The sequence below is a fragment of the Antechinus flavipes genome, chromosome 3 (assembly GCF_016432865.1).
Source record: "Antechinus flavipes isolate AdamAnt ecotype Samford, QLD, Australia chromosome 3, AdamAnt_v2, whole genome shotgun sequence".
Taxonomy (NCBI): domain Eukaryota; kingdom Metazoa; phylum Chordata; class Mammalia; order Dasyuromorphia; family Dasyuridae; genus Antechinus; species Antechinus flavipes.
Window position 1 is genome coordinate 288,616,571 of NC_067400.1, and position 10,345 is coordinate 288,626,915.

General features: G+C 34.3%; 1 pseudogene; it reads right to left on the reverse strand.

Annotated features, from left to right (window-relative positions):
• Positions 1-9,347: 9,347 nt before the first annotated feature.
• Positions 9,348-9,502, reverse strand: LOC127558403 (uncharacterized; annotated as a pseudogene).
• Between the last annotated feature and the right edge of the window lie 843 nt (positions 9,503-10,345).

Below are 10,345 nucleotides of genomic sequence, written 5' to 3' on the forward strand. Positions count from 1 at the left end.
TGCGACTTACTCATTGATGTTTTTGTTTCTAGGTGCTCAAAAACCATCTTTTAAAAAATCACCCCAAGCTTTTGGTAAGACTAGAAGTTAAGCTCATTGGGAATAGAGTGAAGACTTCAATTTTATTTTTCCTTTCAAAAACCTGAATAACCTTTATTCATCTCCAGTTCTGCTGCTCACCTGTTCCTCTTTTCCATGACTTTGCAAAGATTATGGACAATGGTCCAGACATTACATTCACTTGTACTTTCTGTGGCCCAGGGAAATAGTTGTCATAGTCTGATGAATTAAGGTCAATGCTTTTTCTGACTTAAAAAAAATCACCTCTTTTAGCTATTTTTTGAATGTATGAGCTTCTATGGATATTAATATTGCTTTCATGAGTTACATTTCATCAAGTTTCTCACTTAGTTTTGGTTTTTTGTAAAGCATTTTCTATTTGAACTAAAATAAACACACACACACACACATAGACACAACCCTCTCCTAATTGACAGATTAAGAGATGGATTTCAAGTTTTTGTCTTATTTGTATCATCCATTATCATTGACTCATCTTGCTTGAATAATTGCCCAACTTAGCTAAACATTCTATTTCCTGTCTTTGAATTTGGCAACAGACTTGACACATTCTATATTTTAAGACTTTTGATACTAATATTACAAGATCATATAAACTTTTCTTATTTGTCCTGACACCATCCCTTTCCTTTCTTCTCTTTTCAGTACATACTTTTTTTGAAACCTAAGTTAATTGATGAGTTTTCTGTGCATCCATGTCAATATTTAACATTTTCCCTTATCCTTCTACCAGAGTAATTTGTTTTATAATAATTATAATATAATGATTATAATAATTTTATATTAATGCAATTATAATTTATAATAATAAAAACATAATAATTATATATGAAATATAATTTCATTCTTGGAAAGGTCTTATACCTCTCAGATGGATTTCTTCAGTAGAATTTTAGCTTATTGGCTCCTACACATCTTTCTCTGAACATTTTGACATTTATTCTCCAATTATTTAAGACAGGCATTAAGTTATACCTTGATTTCCTCTCTTTATTTGTTACAAACTTTGAGACAGGACAATTACTTCTTCCTAAGATTTCCATCACTTTTCTTTTATATTTAGTCAGAATTATGTTTAGAATAGTAGTTCCCTTCATGTTTTCCTCTGAAGTTTGAAGAATGACATTATTGTTAAGAAATCCAAGAATTTATCAGATGCTTTCAGCAAAAAGAATGCCCTAGGAAATGTTTAAATGATTGAAGTATTTGAATAACTTCTGTATTCAGGGATATGTAGAAGTCAACTCATACTGGCTTACCAAAAGCCAAGAACTGACTTTTTATTGTGAACATTTATGCTTTTGAAATTGGCAAATGTCTTAAATTAGGGCATGATTTATTGTTATCTTAATTGTCTGGACTTAAGAAATTGATAAAGAATGGACTATAATGTATATAAAATTTAAACATGTGTTTTGCAGACTTCTGGGGGAAGAACTGGTTGTTAAACATTTACCATCATACCCTATATCAGACCTTCAAGTCAGTTTTGTTCTAGACAAATCTTTAAGGGTTTCTAATTTACTTAGCTCATTCAGTAAATTAGATTCATTTAATTTATCCCACAATGCACTATTTATGGAAATATTTAACTGTGGTCAGGTTTACACTGTGGTCATGCCTGCATTTTGAGGTTTTTGTTCTCTATCATACATGCTTTATTTTAAACATAATAAGAGAAATATACTATTTGTGTAGGGGAAAAATGAGAGAAAACCTATGTACCAAGAAACTGAAAGTCCTATACAAAATTCTGATCATCATAGAATCATAAAATATTAAAGTTGGAATATACCTTTGAGATTATCTAGAGGAGAGGTGTCAAGCCCAGGACTCAGGTGACCCAAGTGGAATCTGATCCTCAGTGGAGTCAGAGCAAAATATTGAGCAATATTAACAAAAATACAATTGAACATAATGCTAATATATGGTTTTAAAAATCAATGCCAAAGGATATGGACCTTTTCTATTTGAGTTTGACCTCCTGATCTAGACCTATGTTCTCATTTTATACCTGAGACCTTTGAGACCAAGAAAGATGAGGTAATTTCCCAAACAAGGAGTAAGCATCAGGGAAGCAGGGAACCCTGGTCCTTTCTCTTCATAGTAGTGCTCTCTCTCTTTCCATGCTGCCTCCCTGCTATGGGAAATCACTTCCACTGTCTTTTCATGAGTTCTAAGCAGCAAAAGCATTCTTCTCTCTCTTTTTTTTTTGGCCACTTATTCTGGGTTACTGCAAGCTTCAAATCTTTTGCTCACATCAGTTATATGAAAACCCAGTTGACCCTTCCTTTGCTCACACAGAATTAGTAAATGATTTTGACTAGGAAATTCTGAAACTTTGCTGTGCAGTCTCTTTTGGGGTAGACAGACAATTTCTTAGTCATAACTTGAGAGAATCTGCAGGTAGAGATCTTAACAATGAGGTCATATTCCATGACAGAGTGAGAATGAGATATATGAAGCTCTGAGTATGGGATGCTTTAAAAGGACTTGAAATCCTGAAAGTAGGAGAACACCCCCAAATAAGGGTATACTCTAGGACTCTGGTCTATGTCCATCTATGAGTACCTTTAACTATAACTTGGTTGAGTATTTTCACATTACTTTTTTATGAAGCCATGAAATCTTCATTTTTAAACTTATAGGATATTTCCCTGTTTCCACTCATAAACAAACAACATACAGAAAAGTACTAGGATAAACAAAGATTGTTTTCCTCTATTACTTGAAATTTTTGCCAAGAAAACATTTACACATAAGATGAAAGATCCCTATTATTTGGAAGTTAGTACACAACTTTTATCCTCCCCCAAAAGTGTTTGAATATCTTTCTAAATCCTTTATTGTATTTCCTGAATTTTTCCTATGTCCTGTGTATTTTGGACTTGCTGGTTTTGCGTTGTATCCTGTGTTGGTTTTTTTTTTTTTCTTCTTTTAGTTAAACAGACTATGGTCAGGATTCATGACTCTTAACGCCTGTCACAGGGCATGCTAAATCAATTATAGAAGTACTGAATGAGTCTAAAATTTTTCTACTCAAAATGCTTTGCTGAAGTTGTGAGACTAAATTAAATACAGAATCCTGTCTTTACCATTACAGTTTATTTCTTTAAGCCAAAGCCCAGTTCTCTTTCCCATTCCCCAAAAGCCATGCATCTTGACATTTAGGATGTGTTGCCCTGGCTGGGCTGCCTAGACCTGAAAAAACCTGGACAGGTCACCCCCCTTATTGTAAAAGGCGCTTAAGTACACCACTTTTGGTTTGGATTCATTTTGAAGACTTACTTCTTTAGGCAATTTGAATTGGTGACCATAGGAGGGAGTTAGGATTGGGGTTTCTTTTTTCATACCAGACTTGAACAGCCAAGCCGGAAATGACATTAAAACTGGCCTGTCTCTGTGGCTTCATTTGCTTTCATTCCCACTATGGGACCAGCTGGCACCAAGGTTTTGTTTGGAAACCATGAAACTCAAGTCTTAGAAAATGAATGCCAGGAGGGAGACAGAAAGAGCTTGTTTTTGAATTTCCATAGGTTTGTGGGGACCCAAAAAGAATCAAATGAAAGTTTGCCAATTTTGTCACATGAAGCTTTTCAAACAAGTCCCTCAAAATTTTCACCAACTTCTCAAGATAATGAATGGTACCCCAATAGTACAAAATAGAATGAGAGCTAGAGATAAGCCTGTGCAAATACTTACTTTCATAGTGGATCTGGGATACATCCTATCTTTTAAATTTATTTTTTATTATTTTAAAGAAGGAATTAAAACCAGTCAGTTCACTAATTTACCCAATGCAAGAATTCAGAAACATTTTCTTTCTTAGAAAATAACATAACAGGATGCTGGCCAAGAGAGAAGTGAAGAGTGTTGAGATGTGAAGTTCATTTCAATCTCAGTTTAGAAGAATATCTACATAAAATTGTGATTACTGGTCAGAATGGCCTTTTATGGATTCTATTCCATTATTACCTTGTAAATGGTTGGGGGCATAGGATCTGCATTAAAATGACTTTCATTCCAACTATTTGGTCAGCTTTCATATCAATTCTAAGAATAGTTTCCTCTTCAAAATATACTGTGGATAAGTGAGTTTGGCATTTTCTGGGTTAAAAATATGCAAGAATTTGCCAGTCATAAGTACAATTTGTACAGTAGTTTTCTCTAAGCAATATTATGAACAAATGATGGTGGATTCAGTAACAGACTTTGAAAACTAATTGGGTGAATGTTAGCATTTTATTCATCGAGGAATGATAGCCCAATAGCATTTTAAAAATGTTTTGAGTTAGCTTTGCCCAAAAAAAGTGAAATGGGGAGTTTCATTTCCAGATAAATTGCCTTAGGGCACAATATTTATAGCAGGTATGAAGTTGAGGCAGGGAAGTCTACTTTGATATTTACTAATAGAATAATGATTTTCCTGAATTCTTGACAGAAAATGCTGGTCTACACAAGAGTACAGATGTTGTGGTTTAGAAATTCTGTTTTCTTGAAACTACAAGTAAATCTTACAATAAACAAAACCAGCTTGGAAAAGTTTCCATGTATGGTAGACTTGGAGGTGGGAATATGAAATTTTCCTTCAGTGGATCTCAAATGATATTTTTCTTAGACACGAGAAAGATTTGAAATTGGGTCCACCCTGAACAGATGCTTGTGGGACATAGGAGGGATGGAGCAGTCATGCCTCTACAAAATTCAGAAAAATATGAGGTACAGCCAAGGGATATTGGGAAATGTTGAAGAACCAACTCTCTGAGGAGGGGGAAAAGAATGTGTAATATACTTTTAAGTTTAATTTGCATTATTAAAATTTTTTCTCCATCACTTTCTTAAGTCTAGAAAATCAACAAATCAATAAACTAAGCCCTGGTTTTTAGAATTTGCTGATTTTCGAAGTGTAAATGCTCTCAGTGAAAATTTAACTCTTGGCTCGAGAGATGTTAAAGCTGACATCAGCATACTCCTGGGCACATATTGACCATCAAAACTGGTAGGAGGAAAAGTAAGAACACTCCCTCTCATCCTACCCTTTGGGATTACAGACTTCTAGCAGCCCATATTTAATTCAAATAAAATATATTTATTATAGCTCTGTATACAATTATAGATCCTATGACTCCATGAATATGATCAAGTAGTGATTGTGAAGTGGCGAAACATCATCTCATCAAATAGCAAGGCCTTTAATGATTATTAGCTAAACAAGGAAGAGGAAAATAAAGGGGAGAGAGAATAAGAAAGGAGGGAAGAAGTTATAGGAGGAGAGAAAGGCTCATAGAATCAGAATCTCAGAAGGGACTTTTGGAAATTGACTAGTTGAATCTATACTTGAAGAAGAATCCACTCAGTATCACTAAATGAAGAATGAAGTGAGAGAATTTGGAACTAAAAATAAAATAAAATTGAATTTAAAAATTAAAAAAAAAATCAAGACCTCTAATGTGAAGGGACTTCCTATCTCCTGAGATATCCCCTTCAGTTTTTGTTAGTTCTAATTGTTAGAAAGCTTTTTGATACATTGAACTCAAATTTCCCTCTTTTCAATTGCAAACCATTACTTCTAATTCTGTATTCTAAGGTCAAAGGAAAAAAAGTTTAACCACAGTTCTATGTGGATAGATCTTCAAATAGTTGAAGTCATTTATCATGAAGAAAAAGAAAAAAAAAAAGGAGGAAGAGAAGAAGAATCACAAGATCATAGAGGCTGGAGGAGATCTTTGAAGTGATCAAATTCAGTCTCTTCATTTTACAGATGAGGAAACTGACACCTTAAGCAGTTTGGTGACTTGCCCAGTTACACAGCTAGAACATGTCTGAGGCCATATTCAAAACCAGATCTTCCTGACTGTAAACCTGGTGCTCAATCTACTATGGCACCCTGAAAAATAATTACTTTTAGGATTTTTTCTTTAAAATAATTTTACAATGTGTTTTTAACTAATACATTTATGAAAGTCATGATGTATAAAGCTGGAAGGAGAGAAAAAGAGTTTTCTATTTACTTAGGCATTAAAAGAATCTTGCTTTCCACATCAGTCCTTAGAGAGGAAGTAGAGAAAGGGGAAAAAGTCACATTAATCATGGTTATAGTGAAAGGGTCTCCTGGTAGGCCCAATTTCATTTCTTCACTCCAGTAGGGAGATAATATCCCAGCCAAACTAGTTCAATTAGCTGAATTCAAACTTGAAAGGATTTCAGAATCAAAAAGTTTTCTGGGAAACACAAAAAGGCAAAAAATTCAGAAGACCATTGAACCCAAAAAATTAGCTTAAAGACCTTAGAGGTCATTCCAGGTCTCTATCCTATTTCCAGAATGGACTGAAAGGACTCAGAATCTGCAGACAGGTGGGTGTCTGTTGAGTTCTTAAAGATCTCAGAATAACAATGTTATTCTTTTTGTTGTTCAGTCATTTTTGGTCTTATCCAACTCTTTGTGACCTCATTTCGGGTATTGTTGGCAGAGCTATTGGAATGGTTTACGTTTCCTTCTCCAGCTCATGTTTCTGATGAGAAATTAAAACAAATAAGATTAGATGACTTGCCCAGGGTCACACCATCATTATGAAAATCTTTCTTACAGAAATTTCAAACCCTCTTGCTTCAGCAGATTTTTAAAGGAAGTCATCAGGACAGCCATTAGCCCTTAAGTATACTATGAGATCAGATGATAATTGTGAAACAGAGCATAGTACAAAGTGGATAATTAATTGGCAGCATTATTCTTCAACATGATTTAGGAAAAAATGTGGACATGAGAAAAAATTTTAAATTTTTGTTTTTTTATGTTTGAAATTCAATTGTTTTCTCAAACTAGTTGCTTTTTTGCTGGAAAAATGAGGCAAAAACACAAGAATCAAACAAATTTTTTTAGCTAATTCTATTCCTTTAGATGAATAGTCAAGGAATAATAATAATGAAAATAATAACAATAATACTTTAAGGTTTGCAAAGCAAGTTATATATATTATTTCATTTGATCCACAAAGTGTAAATTTAGTATAAATTTAAGATTTTTTTTTTCCTCCTGGGATGAAGTATCTTTTTTCTCTTTTTAAAATTAGCTCTTGGATCTCTTCTCCTCAGAATTTGGGTTCCTGAAGGCATGCTCAAGGAGGCTTCTTAGTCTCACCATGTTACATTTTCAAAGGAAGAACAAAGTTTTCCAGCAAAGAAATCCCAAATACATCCCAAATATAATCACAAGGGTCTGGCAGAATAAATCATCTTCCATGCCCAGAATTCTCACAGTTCATGCCGAATTGGGATTTTGATTTTTGCTAAGTGTTTTCCAGCATCTCACTGCTTATTTTTTAATTGAATACCAAAGGCTTTTCTTGGCTACTGATTTCTACTCTCACTAAATCTCTTGCTGCCCTAAAGTGTTGGCACAAGCAGTCAGCCCTTGCTTAAGGCTACCATTGGTTTCTGATGGCAGGTACACTTAGACACACAATGGTCACCTCCTGCTGTCTGGTTGACTCCCAGTCAAAATTCTAAGGGAGAGCAGACTGTCTACAGATTAAGCATGCACAGTGTTTACAATACCCTCCTTGCCTGCTGCCAGCGAATAGTTTTTTCTACCAAAGGGCATAACATTATAGAACTATAAAATATTAAATCTGGAAAGGATCTAGACACTCCCTTGTCCAGGAATTCTTGACCTTTGTTTTTGTGTTATAGACCCTTCTGATTGTTTGCTGAAGACTTGAGACCCCTTCTCAAAATCATGTTCTTTTAGATTCATATTTGAAGGTAATGTTAAATTTCTCTTAGAGATTAGTAAAAATAAAAATATTTCCCCCCTCCTAAGCTCATGAATCCCCTGAAATCTATCCATATAACTTTGCCTTAGACTATGTTTTTAAAGAGATGCTTTTTCTAAAAAGATCATACATTAAGCAAGGATGTTAATCATCATCATTACTGTTGATGTTTTGTTCAGTTTTTTCAATTGGACCTGACTCTTTGTAACCCTATTTGAGATTTCCTTGGCAAAAATATAATAGTGGTTGGTCATTTCCTTCTCTAGCCTATCTTACAGATGAGGAAACTGAGGCAAATAGGGTTAAGTGACTTGTCCAGGATCACAGCCAGTAAGTATCTGAATAAAATTTGAACTCGGGTTCTCCTGTCTCCAGGTTTGGTGCTCTATTCATTATGCTTTCTAATTGCTCTGCTGGACACTATAGCTATAATGTTGAAATTCAAGAAATAATAATATGATATCGAAATCAATTGAAATAGATAAACATTAACATGGGGAACTCCACATCAAGAACATCCAATTTAGTGGCTCTCTCATCTTATACATGAAGAAAATGAAGAATGGAGAGGAAAAGTACTTGCCAGGATCACCCAGATAATCATTAACAAAACATAGACTAGATCACAGGGCAGCGTGATATAAAGGAGAGTGCATGAAACTTAAGATTTAGCTGATCTCTGCTTGAATCTCGAATATTCCCCATCAATAAATGTTTGAAACTGTGTGTTGAAGCCACTGATCTGGGCCTCAGTTTCCTTCCTTGTAGAATGAGGACAATGAACTTGATGATCTGTAAAGTCCCTTCCAGTTTTAATATTTCACCCAGATCACTCTTCTTTTATGTCACTCTTTTTTTTTTTCTGACATTCCCTTTTATTTTTCTTGAAATCATTTTATCTGCTTTCCTTGAAAATTAGGATTTCACATAGAAAAGGGACAATGCTGGTCATATTTGGCCTCAGAGGGCAGATGGAGGACTTTTTACTGTCAGTCCGATTTTAGCTTAATCTAAGGGAGAATTTCCTAACCTTCAAAACAAAACTACAAAGAAATGGGTTGCCTTGGCAGGGAGAGCTGTCTTGGAGAAAGTTCCCTATTAAGAGAGGCAGAATGATCACTTCTTAGGAATGTTTCAGGGGCTGGGGGAGGAAGGGGACAGAACATCATGTTCCCTTCCAACCTTACGATTCTATGATTTTATTCACCCAAAATATGTGATCATTGGGAAAGATGGGAGTAGAGTCAAAACATTAGCCTAGATTTCATTATTTTTTTTTTCATCTTCTACCTATCTGTGCATATCTACCATGTACATCCTTAGGTAACTTTCATTACTAAAAATAACTAGCATTTATATAGCATTGGACACATTTTATTTCTTCACAGCAGTCCCCTGAAGCAGGCATTATTATTTCCATTTTACAGATCAGAAAATACAGATCTACATAAGTCAAATGATTTAGTCAAGATAACATGTTAGCATGTAGAAGAGTCAAGTTTCTGACTTCTAATACATCACAACTATCTAGTCTAATGTGTCTAGTCAAAATAGAAATTTGTGAATTGAGAAAATATTTTGTTTTCAGTTAGCAATAATTGCACCTTAGATAGACTTTATTGGCTGTGATACTGCCATTGCTCAAAGCTTGATATAATATTTTGACAAAGGAACATATATTCTCTTGTAGGAAGGGAAGAATGAATCTCAAATTAGGCTACATTACAAGAAATGTAAATTCTTACATTTGATTTCCAAATATAGAGTTGCTTCAATAACTTTTTTTTTGAAGGGTAGTTCTAGACCTGAACTTCATCATATTTCATCATATAGGGAGCTCATAAGAGAGGAAACTAAGTCTACCAATGAAAACTGGCAACTATTCTGTAATTTAACATTTTTTAAAATTGTTGAGTGTCTAGGACCACGCAATAATTATGTGTTAAAAGCAGGGGTTTAATCTATGCCTCACTCCCAAGATAGAATGATTCTCTACTAGTCCATCTTGCCACTCAGCTAACTAAATCAAAATTCAAATATACAATAGGTATTATATTCTCCAATATCAGTAAATTCTGTCTCTTTTCTTTAGGAGTAAATAACTTATTGCTGAAAACTGCTATCATCCAGAACCCTCTGCTATAGTTAGAAATAGTCTATAGAATTAATTTATATTAATAAACTGAAAATAAAGAAATTCAGATTCCTAGCATGTGTTTGGTGATTTTTTTTGTCATGTTCCCATTTCAGACATTTTTTGGGCAAAAATATTGGAGTGGTTTGCCATTTCCTTTTCCAACTTATTTTTATAGACAAAGAAACTGAGGGAAACAGGGTTAAATGACTTGCCCACAATCACACAGCTATTAATTCTGAGACAGAATTCGCGACCACGTCTTCCTGATATCATGCCTAGTGCTCTATCTTCTGTATCATCTAGATGTCTACCCATCTTTCAAGATTCAGTTCAATAACCCTTTCTTTCTGAAGTC